Genomic DNA, 18,776 nt, shown 5'->3' with positions numbered 1-18,776 from the left:
ATCAGTAACGTGAAGTTTCAAGAAAATGTTGATGTTGTACTTACTATTTTCTGTATAATTTTAATTTTTTAAATAAAAACAAGGTTTGTAGCGTTACTACAACATAAAGTTTAAAAGTAGTCCCATGAAAATAATGTCCGATATGAACTCGATGTGCTAATTGTATAGGTTCTAGTCATCTCTATATGTCCCTACAAACCCTTGATGTTTGTGATGGTACTGTATAACATACAAAATGATTAAATGTAGTCCTTTAACAACAATATCCCACATGAACTCGGTGTGCTAACTTTAAAGACTAGTTGATTGTGATGCAGACATCAATATTACACGAGCTATGTACGGACGCTCAAATTGGAACTATTTTTTGTTTTTCCGATTTCCTATTTTAATTTTTAATTTTTATTTTGAAAAATAATTTCTATTTTCAACTTTAGATTCTGTAGAATACTTTTGTTTATAATTTTAAACTTATAATTTTATATTTTGTATTTTAATGTCCATTTTGTAAAATAGTTTATATTTTTTTTTAAAAAATACAATTTTTATTTTTTTCGAGCACAATTCGACAACTCTCGGCTGATTCTATGATTTTAATCATGTTAGACGTAGCTTGATGTGCGTTTCCGCTCTCCGACTGACATTGTGGTACGGTCCTGGGTTTACTGTTTAGGAAAGCTTGTCGCTTAACAAAAAACGAGTTCGTAAAATGACGTTGTTAAGAGACTTTACCTTGCATAGCCGCAGGTTTCTTTACAGACAATGCGTTTGAATGGTATTATTCGTGTGCAACCGAGGTCAAATGGAAGTTTCAAAATACGGAGGTAGGCCGAATGTACAAGCTTTTATTATCAACAAAACGGCATTCCAGTAGTAGTAATTATACTAGGCCCATTACGGTGGGAGACGTAAGTAAACCGGGGCGGTCTGCTGGATCTGACGACTATAGTGATCACTAAATACGTGTTATGGAAATATATTTTAGGAAGAAGCAATGTCAAATTTACAGTACCATTGAAGTGATGGGCCAAACAAAGGCAGGTTAAAAGTTAAGACACAAATTTACAAAATAAAAAAATATTTTACAAAATAAAAAAATATTTTACAAAATAAAAAAAATATTTTACAAAATAAAAAAAATATTTTACAAAATGAAACAATATTTTACAAAATGAAACAATATTTTACAAAATGAAACAATATTTTACAAAATGAAACAATTTTGTTTTTTACAAAATGAAACAATATTTTACAAAATGAAACAATATTTTACAAAATGAAACAATATTTTACAAAATGAAACAATATTATACAAAATGAAACAATATTTTACAAAATGAAACAATATTTTACAAATATTTTTCAATTTTTTTCCCAAATAAAAAAATATTTTACAAAATCAAAAAAATATTTTACAAAATCCCAAAAATATTTTACAAAATCAAAAAGTTATTTTACAAAATCAAAAGTTATTTTATAAAATCAAAAAGTTATTTTACAAAATCAAAAAAAAATCAAAAAGTTATTTTACAAAATCAAAAAGTTATTTTACAAAATCAAAAAGTTATTTTACAAAATAAAATATTATTTTATAAAATAAAATATTATTTTATAAAATAAAATATTATTTTATAAAATAAAATATTATTTTATAAAATAAAATATTATTTTACAAAATAAAAAAAAAATATTTTTCAAAATTTCAAAATTAATTTTATTTTTCAAAATTGCAAAATAAAAAAATATTTTTTAAAATAATAATAATAAAAAAAATAAAAACAAAACAGGAAATAAAAGATTACAAAATTCTACAAAATCATTAAAAATATAAATTAGAAATTATTTTTGAAATTCAAAAAGAAAATAGGAAATAAAAAAACAAAAAAAAAAAAAAAAAAAACCCCTAAAGTTTAATACAATACAATGAAAGCAGAGATACTTTCTCAAAATTTGAAGAATGACTTATTGGCGTGTATATATTCACGCATCTCGATAAAAGAGTTTAGTCTATACCTCCGCCGAGATGAAAAAATTGCTTCATCAGTTATTAATTTCAAAATCATTATTCTTTGGCTTTTCATTCCTCTTTGTTTCCTTTTTATTATCTAGTTTTTAACTATTATAACGAGAATTGTCAGCTCTTTATCTAAATCTTACATAGTGCATCTTTAATTATATTGTGTATGTTTTGTTATTTTCTCCTTTGACGATCTTATCAATGCAGAGTATTATTTGCTTCAAAAACAAAATCATGAATCAAGTTCCCGTAAGAAAATCTAATTATTTTGTGTCCATTTATGATTGTTTGAGGTTAATCTTTGTTTTCTATTCGTGCTGTTTTTCATTTCATGTTTTGTTCGAGTTCCTGTTTTATTTTCTCGGCTGGTGTATTTCATTGTGTACTACAGCAATTAAATTTAATGTTTTACTAATATAATTGTTGATTTACAAAAGCTTGACAAAGCTTCAATATTGCAATATTTCGTTTAGCCAACATCTCTTCAACAAGATTAAATAAAATATTTAGCTTTCAAGCTAACTTTAGTTTGAAAAAAATATACTGAGCACCATGGAAAACGCATCACTTTTTTCCCCCAAATATTTTATTACTAGGTAGTTTTGTATGTATAATATTATGCAATACTATGAACTATTGTTTCACACAATGCTCCCAAACGCACAAAACAAATTGCACAAGATGCACATGAAAAACCCAATATTCACGTGCAGCATTGTGTGTGAGCCCTTTAAAAGCAATTTTTCAACTTAATGTGCAGTACATGAACTGTGAAACGTCAATCTGTCGTAATTTGTTGTTGGACGTGTAAAGGAATCGAGCTAGAGATGCCGAGACTTACTGAAAATCAACGGGATGAAGCCATGGGAATGTCCAGGGCTGGCATGTCTAAATGTGCTATTGTCAGACACTTCAATTGTCATCAGTCCACTATTGTAAGGTTGGTGGAACGTGTTCGAGTTACTGGATCAACACGTGACCGTCAACGTCCTGGTCCACAACGCGTTACAACCCAGGCTCAAGACCGCTACATCCGGGTCACTCATCTGCGTGACAGATTCCGCCCAGCGACTCGAACAGGTGCAGCAGTCGTCGGAAGACAAGGACCAGTAAGTTCCAACACCGTAAGACGTCGTCTAAGAGAAGTAGGACTCCGTGCACGACGACCTTATGTTGGAGCTATCCTCAGGGATCATCACCGTCAGCGGCGTTTGATATGGGCTCAAGGACACCAGACATGGAGAAGAGTAGACTGGCAAAGTGTGCTCTTCAGTGATGAGAGTCGCTTTCATCTTTATCACGCTGATGGCCGTCAACGTGTGTGGAGACGTCTTGGGGAACGTCTTGCAGACTGCTGCGTCTTCGAAACGAATCGATGGGTTGGGGGAAGTGTAATGGTGAGGGGAGGCTTCACATTTCATCACCGGACCGCCCTACATATTTGCAGGGGTCGCGTTAATGCTGTAGCCTACATTATGGCCCGTGGAGGACACACGCGCTACTGACATCTGTGTCGTACTTTTGGTTTTGACCCCTCTGACTTTGTACCCTTGATTACAGATTAAACATCCATAAGTGTACAAATGTGTTGTTATTGATGTGTTTCCATTTGAATATTGTTCACAATAAGAAGCAAAATAAATAAGATATGTTTACAGGATCATTTTGTTATACGAAAAACTAAGTGACGCGTTTTCCATGGCGCTCAGTATATTTACTGTTTTTGCGGTGAATCATAATAAGGTATGTAATTGATTCAAGTAGTGTTGTTTCGATTCGCCGGTTGTAAATGTCAACAAGAACATGATAAATATTGTGATAAGCCGGCATCAGTTTATAAAAAAAATACAAAAAAACCCAGTGATTGTTTTCCATAAAATTGTGTTCCGTTTTTAATGTGCTCAATCGCTATATGCGACTCAAGTATTATGGGCACCAGTATGTTCTTGTTAAACTGAAGCCAGTCTTTCTACATTACTAAAAAATCTGTAACTTCGATCGGTTTGTGGCAAATATTTTCATATATAAAAGTTATTTTTTTTTTACTAATAAATCAATGACATCAAATTCACAGTGTAGAAACCTTTAACAACCCATTAGGCTGTACATCATGCTGTGTAATATAGGGGTATCTTTGATTATTCAATTCATATATGATATTCGTGTGCGTCAGTAAAGCAAGCCGTAGCTTATTGCAAGACACATCAATTCATTTGTCCAAAGAGGTGGAGCCACTAGTGTATTCAAGGCGATATTTCGAAGAGTATTCTCTCAAAGTTATCAAGCTAATACAGTAATACATGTTGTTGCTGTTTATTACAGATTTAACATCCAATACAATAAATAATGATATTATGGACAGGTTGATTTAATTAATTAATTTACACTTAAAGGGTTGAAAATTGGTAAAAACACAAAATAAATTAATCCTTATATATAAAAAAAATCACCATAAAAAACATTTATAAAATCGCTGCCGTGAGAAGAGAGGACAGGTCATTTTTTCCCTTGGTCATAATATTCTGTAATATCTTCGTTCGTTCTGGCGTTTTACGTCCACTTCCGCCAAGGGACAGAACTTGCCAGAGAAAGCCACAAAATAGACTTGATCCAACTTTTGGCTAAGACACAATGTCTTTGCCAGGAAGCCCCCAAGGTGAATTTCATCCAAAGGAGAAGCTCTGGGTGTAAGAAATGAAAGAATGACGCGCTTTCGCAGTCTGGCCCACTTTGCCATAAATGCTACGATCTTATATAAGGTTGGTTAATTTAGGTTTGAGTGTCAGCCGGGCGCTAGGGCCAGCCGCCTCTCCGACCTAGGTTCAGGGATGCACGCAATGTTCTCCGGGCTAGGCGTTGTCGTGCCGTTAGCCGTGTCAACAAAACAAAAACAACCCCACATGGCACCCGGCATCCCTTCACGAAGGGACGATCGACTAGCACTAACCCTCAGGATGATCCCTTATGAATCCCGCCCATTAGGTCTTGGGGTAAACCCTCAAGTCTTCACAGAGTAAAACCCTCCCCAGGGGGTCACATCATAATATCTAGGATACCAATCTCTCACAAGAATTGTGCGTACGTGCGTTCCTGGAATCGAAGACAAGCACACACGAAAGATATGAGTCAACTATATACAGACAAACTATAACAACTTAACCGAAGACATACATGACAACAAGAAGATCAAGGGTATGTAAACACAACAGTTAAAATATACAATGAACTGATAAATGTGTTAATTAAGTAGATGATCAATGTGTGTGATTTTACCTACCATGTTTATAAGTATAATTTTATACTGTATATTTATTGAAGAATGTCGGAAAAATCAATGGGAACTGGCATCAATATGTGCAATATTAGCATGATGACGTTGAGAGAATACTCTTCGAAACGTCGCCCAAATAACTAAGTAACTGTTTTTTTCCATAATTATGTGTTATAGTTTTTTTCAGGAAAATATCGGCTCTTATTATCAACATACCTTAGTAACTTCCAGTCGATTAAAGTACGTTGTCAGACCAAAACAATGCAGGGGGGTTGGATGGCCGAATGGTTAGTACGCGCGCGCTGTATCATACGGTCTGTCATTGAGTCAACTGGCGGGGTTTCGAATCCCCGGTTGTACGTGACAAGGAGTAGGGTCGCCTGTCCAACCTCGTGGGTTTCTTCGGGTTCTCCGGTTTTCTCCCACTGCTAAAGACCCCTACGCGCAAGCGAATTATTGAAATAAAATTGAACCATGTGTTAGTACCGAAATGACCTAGTTTGTGTCGAGTGGACGTTAAACCCCACCTCTCTCTCTCTCTCTCTCTCTCTCCAAAACAATGTTTGGTATATCACCCACTCATAACGCCGGGATTAGATCTAATCCTGAAACATTTACTCAAGAGCTTAATCATGGAGATTACTGTCCACGCATCTGACAAACTACGTGGAAAACGTGGCCCTGAAGTTGAATTTTGGTTTAAATAGATCCACATTCCAGTAACAATTATATGGAATACAATCACTGCTAATTACTGAGCGACTAAGGGCGTTAGGTTTGAAAAGTGGTTATTTTTATTGAAATTTAATGCCCTTCACAGTTCAAATCTTGTCATTTTGATAACCTGTTTTACCTTAATAGAAGGTCCCATACCCGTTTAATACATGATATGAATCTGGAGGAATCACTATAGCATCAAATCATTGTCAACAACAAGTCGCCCATTAATCAATTTGTTTTATTTTCAGGCAAAGTTGTCTTCGCATTACCCTTATCAACCTTGATCACGTTCATAATTACATTACTTTAATTAAGTTAGGTTTTCTTCAAGGTAATTAGAAAGGAGTCTCTGGATGGTCAGCATTAATGAAGTATTGGGGTTTACATGTATATTATGTCTTGTTATATTTTATTATTGCTTGATGATTACTAGAGAAGCCTAATCGAAACGTGGCTCAGTAATTAGCAGTAATTGTATTCCATAGAATTGTGACCTTTACTAGCTGCCCTTGAAACAAATGAAATGAAATGAGGTTTAACGTCCTCTGTTTTGCTTCGAACTGGGCTAATGAAGACGGGTATACGCCATACAGTGTGCTATGAGGGACATTTTGCCAGGACAGCGGCATTACGGCCTACTCTTATATCGAATTCCAACTGTCAATGGATGTTTAACATGCACCCCAATGTGTACACGGGACCTCGGGTTTTCGTCCCATCCGAACGACTAGACAGTTGTCCTTGTCAGGCCCTCCGTCCGGCATCACTGACAAGGGGGACCACGCCGGAAAATCCCGATGAACTTTCTCGACCGTGACCCCCGCCCTTGAAACAAATTCATAGATTTACAGTGTATCTATAATAAATTCTACAGGAAAACAGATATATGGCTGAAAGCACCGCTGAAATAGCAATTTAAGCAACATTCGGCCATTGAAATACATTTTGTAAATTAAATAGACTACCATAACGCATAAATTTCAATATATACAAAACCAGATAACAGTGGTTAATCAAACTGATATGATGTTTTATGTCGTGTTTGTCATTCAGTCAGTCTGGGGGTGAGGTGGGGTGGGGGTAGGGGGAGGGGGCATTCTCCGGTTTCGCTCACATATAAAACCCAATATGATTTAGTCCCAGACGGATTCTACAAATGTGAAAAAACAAACAGATTGATTTTTATAGTGTTAAAATCAACAATGCATTCTACTCAAGTATTTATAAGCCACCGCGTAACTACTAGACTTTTATATCGTCTCTGTAGCATCTTCGATCAGATCGTACCCAATTGTGAATTTTTTATTTGTCTAGAAACTTAATGAAGAGATAAATAATTATTGTGTAGTTGCAGGGCTCTGACAAATCAGAAATCGAATGTGTATTGCTTTAATTCATCCAGTGTTTTAATGGAGTTAAAAATATTAAATATGATTCGGAGGTTACTTGTATTCTTCTTATTAACTTTATATATTTGTAAAGCTCAAAAGTATGGACATTTTTTCAAGACTGCTGTTATACAGAATACATGTGATCTGTCACATAAGCTAACAAGTCAAGTCAAGAAAAGTCGAATAGCTTGTGCAGATTTCTGTGCAAGTGAGCCTGAATGCACAAGATTTTTGTATTGCTCAGAAACTTTATTTTGTGAATTATATTTAGATGGTACCAGTTGTGCGGTACATGGAAACAGTACTGGATGTTCGTGTGCTAAAAGGGTAAGTAATATACATAGTCTCCTCTCGGGTACCAGCTACAGTCCTGGGCGATTTCCCAGATGGATTTAATATTAATTTTACATTGGAGCCCCGTTTAGTCTCGGGTACCAGCTATATTCCTTGACAATTTCCCAGATAGATTTAATATTAATTTCACATGGAAACACCGGATAGTGCCTGGTACCAGAGCGACATTCCTGGACGATTTACCCAGGTGGTGTAAATATAACTTTCGGTCATTTTGTGTGATGCCGTCTTCATTAGGCCAATCGGTGCTAGGGATGTTAAACCCCCATTTGGTTTCATTTCTTGTGCACTGAACAATGTCCTCGATGTAAGGCGTAAGGAATTTTGTATTGATATTTCGGAACATTTCCCCCTAATTTCATATGAAGAATTTTGAGGCCTAATTGCGTCCCGCAACCTTGTGAACGCAATAAGGACAACATCTTTTAACCGATTCATTGTTATGCGCCCACACTCTAGAGGTCACAGTTTTGACGAAACTTGAAACTTATTCGTCGCACAACGAGTCAGTGCATATATTTCAAGAGTACACTGTGTATTTCAGTATTTAATATACCCAAAACAATAAGGACCCCTGTAGAATTAGTATAGGACATGGAAACATTACAACATTTCTTTCAATGTGGTGGCCCGCTGATCAAGCAGGTAAATTCTACCCTGCGAGTCTTTTCTATTCAGTTTTATTCTTTAACTTCATTGATACATGTTTATTTGGATGGCCGAATGGTTAGCACTGCGCGTTGTATCGTAAGGTCTGTCACTGAGTCAATTGACGTGGTTTCGTTTCACCGGTTGTACGTGACAAGGAGTAGGATCGCCTGTCCAACCTCGTGAGTTTTCACCGGGTCCCCTGTTTCCCACCACTACTAAAGACCCCTACGCGCAAGCCAATTATTGAAATAAAATTATACCATATATTAGTCCCGAGATGACATAGTTTGTGTCGAGTGGACGTTAAACCCCATCTCTCTCTCTCTCTCTCTCTCTCTCTCTCTCCATTGATACATGACACTGGGAACGGGCGCACCTAATTGTATTTCTTTTTGTTTATTAATAGAACATAGCATGTGATGAAGGGACGTGTATATGTCCATTTGGTTACTATGGCAACTCGTGTGAAAATATTTTGATAGGTAAGTTAGCACTCTCCTATGACGTCACGTGGCAGACAATCGCCGTCAAGAAACTCCATTCAGCAGATGACCACCGCCACGATTAGTCGCATGTTTTGATAAGCAAACTTTTTTGCATTGATTGCGAATATTTTTTTGTTTTATTGCGAGGCTGTTTTCTTTATGAATGACGCCTGTATCGATTCGCTTACAGTTGGCTTCCGGAATCCTTCCCTTGAATTGATATAATTTATACGTTACTTGTTTATTGGTTGCTGGTTTTGGTTTTGGTTTTATGTAGTGAGGTCATCCTCAACGTACTATGACACATTTCGAACGACAGTAGAAATCCCAAATGCATCCAAAGATAAGAAATACTATTAAAATAAAATAAAACCAAGTACGAACAATCCAAACCATTAGACAAAATTCGAAGTCCAAAAAAAACGGTATAGGCAAAATAGTGTAATAAGGCAAAATAGTGTAATCAGCATATGGACTGTTCACCGTGTACAAAATACACGACAAACAGTGGTAACAGGTATCCGGAAGAGTAAGCTTACCCTGCCTGGCTCCACACCCGCCATAGCTGCATCCAAACTATTAGGCGAAATCTCGGTAAAATAGCGTGATTGGCCAATGGACTATCGGTATGCAAAATGCAGGTGATGAACAGTGTTAACGATGTAGTAGACAGTATATATCCTCTACCAGATAGGATGGGATGGGACTATACTATTTATAGCACTCTAGAATTCCATACCATAAAGGGGTGGGGCTATACTAGTTATTGCACTCTTCAATTCCCTACCATCAAAGGAGAGGAAGGGGTGGGACTATACTAGCAATAGCATTCTAGAATTCCATACCATCAATGGGTGAGACTGTGCTAGCATGATAATATACCACACCGTAAAGGGAGAGGAAGGTGAGCAAGGGGTATATTATAGCGTTATTACAGCTTTGTATTAATTTTGCAGATTGTAAGGAGGGTGCAACACTTGGGATGTCATTTCCGAACGCTCCGGTTCTTGTTACCGTTCAACCAACAACTGCCCCTGCATCTTTTGAAATTCGTTGTTACATCGCTGCAGATGGTTGGTCGACTGTGCTAATTAGGAATAATGCTTGCGTGTTCGAAAACTTTAACCGATCTTTCATGGAATATGAAGCCGGATTTGGTACTGTCGAGAATGGCTTTATCGGCTTGAAGAACGTTAAACACCTTTTGAATAATGCGGAATCGACTACATATCTTGAAATCAAACTGTTCATGGACGACGGATCAGTCTGTGCTATGTTTTATAACAATTTTAATCTAATAGGAGGAAATTATGTCCTATATCTTGGGAGCTTCACTGGCACCACGCCATCTACCCAATGCACCGATTCTTTAATTGGTAGCATGCCTTTGAACGGAAACAACTTTTCAACGTATGATGCCGATTTTACAGGTTCTAACCAATGCGCCACAAGATTGGGAGGCGGGTGGTGGTTTGAAAATAATGTGGAATGTACTAGAAGCTTCCTAACTGGCACTATGGACGGCTCCGGGACAGATGTTTTCTGGAAGGATAGCTTAGCAGGACAAACAATCGAGCAAGTCAAAATAACTTTACTTAGAATTGATTAAATTAACATTAGAAACGATTAATACAACAATAAATACATATACCACGACTGCTATGGGGTGCGGGGGTGGGGAGGGGCGGGAGGTAACATACAAAATAACTTGCTTCAGTTAAACAAAAGATGTTTGTCATTACCGTATTTTATTTATTAATATACCTATCGTTAAACACCCATGTCTTTACCGTATTTAATTTAATAATATACCTATCGTTAAACTCCCATGTCTTTACCGTATTTAATTTGGTATACGTATCGTTAAACACTAATAATAATAATATGTATATTTATATTGCGCACAGTACCATGCTAGTATGCATGCTCAAAGCGCTACACAGACTGGGTGCCATAATAGGCCGTAAATAGATGAGTTTTTAAGTTAGTTTTGAATGTTTCTGGGCTGGGTGACAGTTTAATGTTCAGCGGTAATGAATTCCACAAAACAGGCACAATATGAACAAATGATCTGTATCCAAATGATTTGAGTTTATATTTTGGGATTGTAAGAAGATGTTCCTGTTAAGAACGGAGTGGACGTCCGGGAAAGTATGGTAATAACATATCTGCTAGATAGGAAGGTCCCGTGTACACATTGGATTGCATGTAAAAGAGCACTTGGCAATAGGGATTCGATATAAGAGCAAGCCTTAGGGACGCTGTCCCGGCACTTATACGCAAGGCACAAGAGCTTAAAATCTATTCTTGGTTTAATTGGCAGCCAATGTCATTACTCATGTCATTACAGTATTTAATTTGATATACGTATCGTCAAACACCCATCAGTCTATTTTAATTTTAAACGTGCACTATGGATGTTGCATCCGCGGTAAGTTAGTAACCCGGGGAAGGGGGCAAGAATCCTTAACTGCGACTCTCTGTACGTGCAAAATGTCCCTCCTAGCGCACAGCGTGGCCCGTCGTCATTAGCTAGAATGTGACAGAGACCAATGAGGTTTTTAATTGGTAACACCAATGGTATTTATATTTTGTATGAAAATGTGTTTATATTGTAACAAACCTGATTAATTTTTAAATAAGGTAACTTTGTTTAATAAACATCCATTAATAGAGTTGTGTGTATTATGTTTGTATCTGTGTATTGTTAAAGGTTATAATAGAGTCTTGTTAATGAAAAATCAATACTGGTTAACAATGATGACTATTACAGAGTTCATCATGTATTCACCACAGTGCATATTTAGATAATTGGGAACTACGCCAACGTAGAAATCTTTGTGGTAACTCATGTGGTTAATAGTCGTCACTACTTCTGAATAATTACCCCCCCCCCCCCTTTGCGCTACGAGGTTAATCGCCACACCTTCTCTTGACTCTTGTCTTGTGAACAGTTCGTTAGTAAACGACTCATTCTAGACGGAACTGAAATGGGGTTTAACGTCCAACTGTGACTGGGCTAATGAAGACGGACGTAAGTCACACACTGTGCTGTGGGGGAATTGTGCCGGGACAGCGTCCCTAAGGCCTGTTTTATATCGAATTCCTATTGCCAAGTCCAATGTGTACACGAGACCCCGGTTTTTCGTCCCATCCGAAAGACGATAAGCCGTCATTTGCCAGGCCCGCTACCCTGCTGAACTTTCTCGATCAACAACGTCATCGAACACAGAACCTTCAGGTTAGCCAGCGAGCACCTTCCTCGCGGCTTCGGTGGAAGCGGACGTTAAATAAAGCTATTTATCACGCAACAGTCAGTAGGCTTAAATTATACTTCCGGTCAAATGGGCGGTGTGTTCTGAGTAGATGATAAGGGAGGAATGCGGTTTAACGTCCTCTTCGGGAGATAAGCTGGTACCCAGAATACCGATCATACTCAATAGTTTATTTATTTTCAATGTATATGCGTTGTTTTTACAGAACGATTGTTGGTATGTCTGAGCAAGTTAGGTAATGAGGGTGTAAAGTAATGATGTGTCTGGATTGTGATGCATGTGCAGGTGGTGCATAGTTCTGATTGGATGTTTGAGTGACTAAAAGTTTCTTGGTGTAGGAATTAGAAAAGTTTGTCAGAGAGGTTTAAAATAAGTTACAGGACAGACATGGCTGTTTTCTCTACTTAGATCAGAGAGATTTTAAAGGACCAGACATGACTGTTTTTCAATATCTACGGTAACACCAATGACTGGCTTTAGATGCTTAGAACCTGGTAATTAAATACGATGTATTTAAATGTAATGAATCCGTTCCTTGATGAAATAACATTTAACCGGTAATGTCTAGGTGACCGATATAAATCATATTTCAACCCAGGGGTAACCTTGTGAATCATATTGTAGTTTAATCTTGGTGAACTTTGTGAATCGTACGCATGTAGTCTAGGTGAAGTACATTTCAATCTTGGTGAAGTTTTAATACAATTAGGGAGTCTAGGTGAATCCGGGAAATAGATCTGTGACATGTGAAAGTTTTGTGTTTTCCGAGAATTTGTGTTCGGGTTTAAAATGTTTTAAAAAACCAAATTACGCGATGGGGATGGTGGAATTAAGACGAAGAATTAATCTGAATGCTAATCAGGAGGATTGATTGAATGAAAGCAACAGAGTACTAAATGCCGGAATGAACTGTAACTTTAAAGCATCTAATTTTGTAAAAACCTCTTAAATTGTATATGTAAATTGATTGTACAATATACATATTTAAAACAAATTAATTAGTTGTGTTGTTTGTTGGAAATTTGGAAAAGGGGGCAATTAAGTTAAAGAACCTGAGGTCACTTTGTGACAATAGGCTTATAGTACACTTCCGGCCAAATGACTGGTGTCTTCTCATCATCACTTCTCAGTATATAAGTTTTTAATAATGCTTTGTTTTTAAATGGAGGTGTTTTCACTTCAATCATATTTGATGTTTATATCTGTTCTATATGATATTATATATGTAGTCATATTTTATATTAAATGAAATCAGATTCTTATTGCTATATCTTAACAATGTATTATGTAAGAGCTAAATCTGTCTATTGCAAGTCGTTATTTTGACTCCATTTAAACATTTATTCACATTACAAGTCTATAATACATTTTCTAGATCATCGGATTTAAACACGATCGCCGTTTAATAATTTAATTTAAAATTGGATAACCGAGTCAATCTTGATTGTCAAGTACCGCAGGTGCCACAATAAACAATCTGTGCTGCACTGTCAAGCTTCACTTCGAATAAAGTATCCTTAAACAGACGACCCTTTATCTAAATCTTACGGGGGGGGGGGGGGTAGCACGTGCGTGCTGTATCATAAGACCTGTCATTGAGTCAATTTACTGGCGTGGTTTCGAATCCCCGGTTGTACGTGACAAGGAGTAGGGTCGCCTGTCCAACCTCGTGGGTTTTCTCCGGGTCCTCCGGTTTCCTCCCACTGCTAAAGACCCTTACGCGCAAGCGAATTATTGATATAAATTAAACCATATGTTAGTCCCGAAATGACCTAGTTTGTGTCGAGTGGACGTTAAACCCCATTTCTCTCTCTCTCTCTCTCTCAATCTTACATAATGCAATGTTAAAGATACATTATGACCTGTCTTTGAAAGGTTTAAAGATACATTATGGGAGATTTTTACAGAGAATTGGCCATTCTTGCTATAACAGTCCAAAAGTAGATGATGAAAGAAGAATATTTTGAAAATTTCAGTCAAATTACTTTATTCTGAACATAGTTATCATCGTTGTAATATTTGACTAGAAATGGTAGTGAAATGTGCCTTCACGGTGGCTGATCGTTTGATTGACAGGCGTTAACTCCACCTACATATCTCGATTATCAAGTAAAGTTTTCAATGGCATGCGGAAACGCTCTACAGCGGCCTCGCTAAGTACACTCTATCATTTAGCCTCGACCTAACTGACGTATTCTCATCAGGATGCGCCATATTTGAATTAATTGATAAGTGAAATCCTATTGAAATCCGAGCTGTAGCCGAGCCATCCGTGGGTCTACAGAGTTGATTTTGGGCTTGTTGTTTAAATAAAGATCTAATTTATAATTTCTATAACATCTGAAGCCTAAATTAAGACTTGCAATAATCAGATTTTGCTCTTGCATAATGTATGTTTAATTAAATGTGATTATATGGATTGTTTCACTCATGTACGTACTATAAATGTATAGCTGAATTAGTTATAAATGTAGTAAATCCATAAATGTGTGTTATTTTAATATGTTAACGGCTCATTTATTTAGATAACTACGGGAACACGATGAAATGAAATAAAATGAAATGGGGTTTAACGTCCTACTGTTCTGCTCCGAATAGTTTTTAAAATAATGACGGACATACGCCATACAATGTGCTATGACTTAACTGTTTCCCGGACAACGGCGCTACGGCCCATTCTTACGTGGAATTTCAACTGTTAAAGTATCTTTTATGTTCACGCCAATGTGTACATGGGACTTCAGTCGTTCGTCCCATCCAAACGACGAGACAGAATCAGGCCCTCCGGGTAACAGACCACACGATTATGACAATAAATTTGGCATTAAACCTGAGTATTTGACCTCAAAGAGGTTTGGTTGAACGCTAATGTTATACCCTTTATACTCATTCCTGTGAAGTTTGGTTCAAATGCATCAATTAACTTAAACGATATAGTCACTGATACTTTCGAAATGTAGTCGAAGTGCCAGTGGGTATCATTTTTAAAATGTGTGATTGCCAAGACCCTTCAATAGAGAATCACGTCACTTCATTTGCCTTATTTAATCGTCTGGAAGCAGACAGAATACACCATTTTAAATACAATACAACAAACAATATATGCCAGCCATGTTGTCAAAGATGTGTTTATGGTTTTCAATTATAAAAGCCGGTGATGTTTTGATTCTTTATAATTAAATCTATATCGATATTCTATAAAACATCGTCGAGTCGATGACGTCTTTAGAATTAAAAATCATTTACCAATGTTCAGATTTTCTTCATTCATCGCACATCAACTTGCCGGAAATGAGGAGAAAAGCCAATGAAGCTGGAACGAAGTAATAAAACTGATTCGATCCTATTCACTTCACGACAATTGTGTTGCTTTAGGAAGTTCGAAGGAGCTTATAAGCTTGTGCCATTGCTTGTTGTAATTGTTTGTGCTACAAATTCACAAAGAACAAGTGGTGTCGGTTGTTCTAGAGCGACTTGAGCATACTCTGTGTACGGTACGACCTCCGCCACTTTGGATAGCCTTGCGCATATTCTATCGCGTTTACGACACTCGGTTTCAAATAGTTAATTGGAATTAGAGCTCGGTGATTACATGTTCCTGTCTCATAACACTAGTAGTATATGCTGTGGCATTTTAAAAGCCCGCCTTAATTTGTCCGGTTGATGCAGAACAGTGGGTCATTAAACTATATTTCATTCTACCATCTCCATCAGCCAAGTTCATGCAAAACAGTCCGACGTTAAAACCCATTTATTTTATTTCACGTTTTCACTGGGTGATGCTAACATTAAAAGCGCGTGTCGTAAAATCAAATTAATCATTAGATTTAATCATAACGGTAATCAATATACATCATTGTCACTAAATCTTGCTGGTGTTCAGTTTTCGCTGACATGTTTGCTGACAACATGAACCGCTTTATAACTGTATTAATAGTGGTTGTAAGTAATGTGGACTGTATGCGATTTGCCCAGTACACTAAAACAACAATTACCAAGAATTCTTGTGATAAAACCACCAGAATTAACAAGGATAATGTCAGGAATAGAATGGACTGTGCCAGATTTTGTACAGAAAATCCAGAATGTAGACGCTACGTCTTTTGTCCATTTAATTCACTGTGTAAATTATATTTAGATGGAACGGGTTGTATTATGTCGGGTTATTCGAATGGCTGCTCTTGTTACAGAAAGGTGAGTACACATTGGCGTGCACGTAAAAGATCCAATGGAAGTTGGAATTCCATATAAGCGTAACGCCGCTTTCCGGGCAAAATTGCCCTCATAGCACACTGTATGGCGTATACCCGTCTTCATTAGCCCAGTCAGCAGAACAGGACATGAAACCCTATTTCATTTACTATTATTGTAACCCGCCTTTCGAACAAAGCGAGGGACTATTAAAATGGGTTCGTCATCCTGTCTGTCGGTCTGTCCGTCACACTATTTTGGACACAATACCCTTCCTTCTTATTGAGATAGAATGTTTAAACTTGGCGAATGTCTTGATTGAGTTTGAAGATAAACACCCTCTCTCTCTCTATCTCCCTGCTATTCTCTAACACTATACGTCGGTCAAATATGGCAACCGAAACCGACCCAAAAGCTTACCACATCCAACGTCTGATATATTCTCTGCGACACATCTTTAGTTTCATCTGGCAAACTTAATTTCGCCATTAATGCATGTAACATCTTAAAAATGAGTTAATTTATTTATCTATCAAGGGTTATTTTTTATCAAAACTGGTTCGTAATTACAGTGCATTAGTCACTGTAATTAAAGATGTTAAATTTAAAATGCTGGAAAAAGCAAGCTATTATTGCTTCGATATAAAAATGGTTGTTTGAACCTGTGCCATCTAGGATTATGTATAATCGTAGTTGAATATGGCAAAAATGTTATGAATAACAATAATCAATTGTTGTTTTAAAAGTTTGCTTATTGAAAGCCAGAGTTTACCACATGGATCTATAGTACCATCTCTTATCTCGAAACATGGAAGGTTACAACCATAGACTACTACAAAAAATAACAGGTCTCTCATTCTATCTCATCCCCACTTAACTCATAGAGCGAGTTACTGAAGGAATCAACCATACGTCTTATAGGAGAGTCGATGAATCAATTATGGGGTCATAAAAAACTTGCCAAACGTTTTATAGGACACACGAGGAACTATGACGTTATAAGACACACGATGAACTATGAAGTTATAAGACACGTGGTGAACTACGGCGTTATAAGACACACGGTGAACTATGACGTTATGGGACAGACGATGAACTATGACGTTATGGGACAGACGATGAACTAAGCGTAATAGTGCACACGATGAACTATCGCGTTATAAGACAGAAGTGATTTAAGATGATATGGGACAGACGATGAACTGTGGCGTTATAGGACACACGGTGAACTATTGCGCTATACAACCGTTGATGAACAGAGACGTTATCGATCCATCGATTACAAATGTCCGTTTAAAATAAAGACCCATGAACAATCAAGCTGTTAATTTAGAGAACCATAAAGTTATAAAACCATCAAAGACCTCTGACGCTATAAAGTCACGGCTGACCTATAACATATTATAAAACCACCGATGACTTCTTACGCCATAAAACAACTGGAGGACCTCTGACGCTATACATCGGTCGATGGCCTCTGACATAATAGAAAGAAATGACAGACTTTATGATACAGCGCGCACGCGCTTAGCATTCGGTCATCCCACCCTCTCTCTGATGCAACAAAACCATGGATGGCATATGTCGCTATAAAACCATCGATGAATCCTGGCGCTATAACACCATCGATGACCTCTGATGTTATAAACCCGCCGATGTTTTTAATACATACATCACACAGTGATGTGGAATTTTGATCTAGTTTAGTCACAATGAGTGCAGCACGATTTTGGATGCTTTGCAACTTGGAAATTTGTTATGTCTTTATAGAACCTCGTATAATGCAGCTATCGTACACTTTATGTTAATGTACATGATAAAACCATTTGTTTAAATTGTAGAACATTGGATGTGATGGTACAAATAACTGCACATGTCCACTAGGGTATTATGGTAGCCAGTGTGAATACATTGTTAAAGGTAAGGGTACAATACGTCCACAGCTTACTTCACAACACGCCGTACGTGTTTTGACATGCACGGGTCTCAGGGTTTGGTAGCTCGCAGACCAACTGCAAGAAATCGGTTGAAAATTGTGTATATGTGCTGGACCAAAAGTCTTTACGTGTTCTACGGTGCCGAACGCATGCCGCAAATGACGCGTAAGACTCACGCAAGGGTTTACTAAAAAAAATTCTCGTAGCAGCACACACGGCGGATTGTGAGCTAGGCTTAAAACAGCAACAGTGCCATGTAGAGTGGAGAAAAGGTTTTCACTACTGAAAAGAGAGTTTACACTGCGGAGAAAGGGTTTTTCATATTTTTATGATTGACCATAGTTTTCATCGAGAAACACTCGTTCATTGTATTGCAGGATGGATTTTTCTCATATAAGGTAAATTAATAGAACAAGGGAAAACGTTAACGAATGGCACCGTACTTTATATTTCTTGCAATATCTTAATTGTCTTACGTTTGTAG

This window comes from Patella vulgata, chromosome 2, assembly GCF_932274485.2.
Source record: "Patella vulgata chromosome 2, xgPatVulg1.2, whole genome shotgun sequence".
Taxonomy (NCBI): Eukaryota; Metazoa; Mollusca; class Gastropoda; family Patellidae; genus Patella; species Patella vulgata.
The sequence above is the reverse complement of the archived record's forward strand: the minus strand, read 5'-3'. Positions refer to the sequence as shown.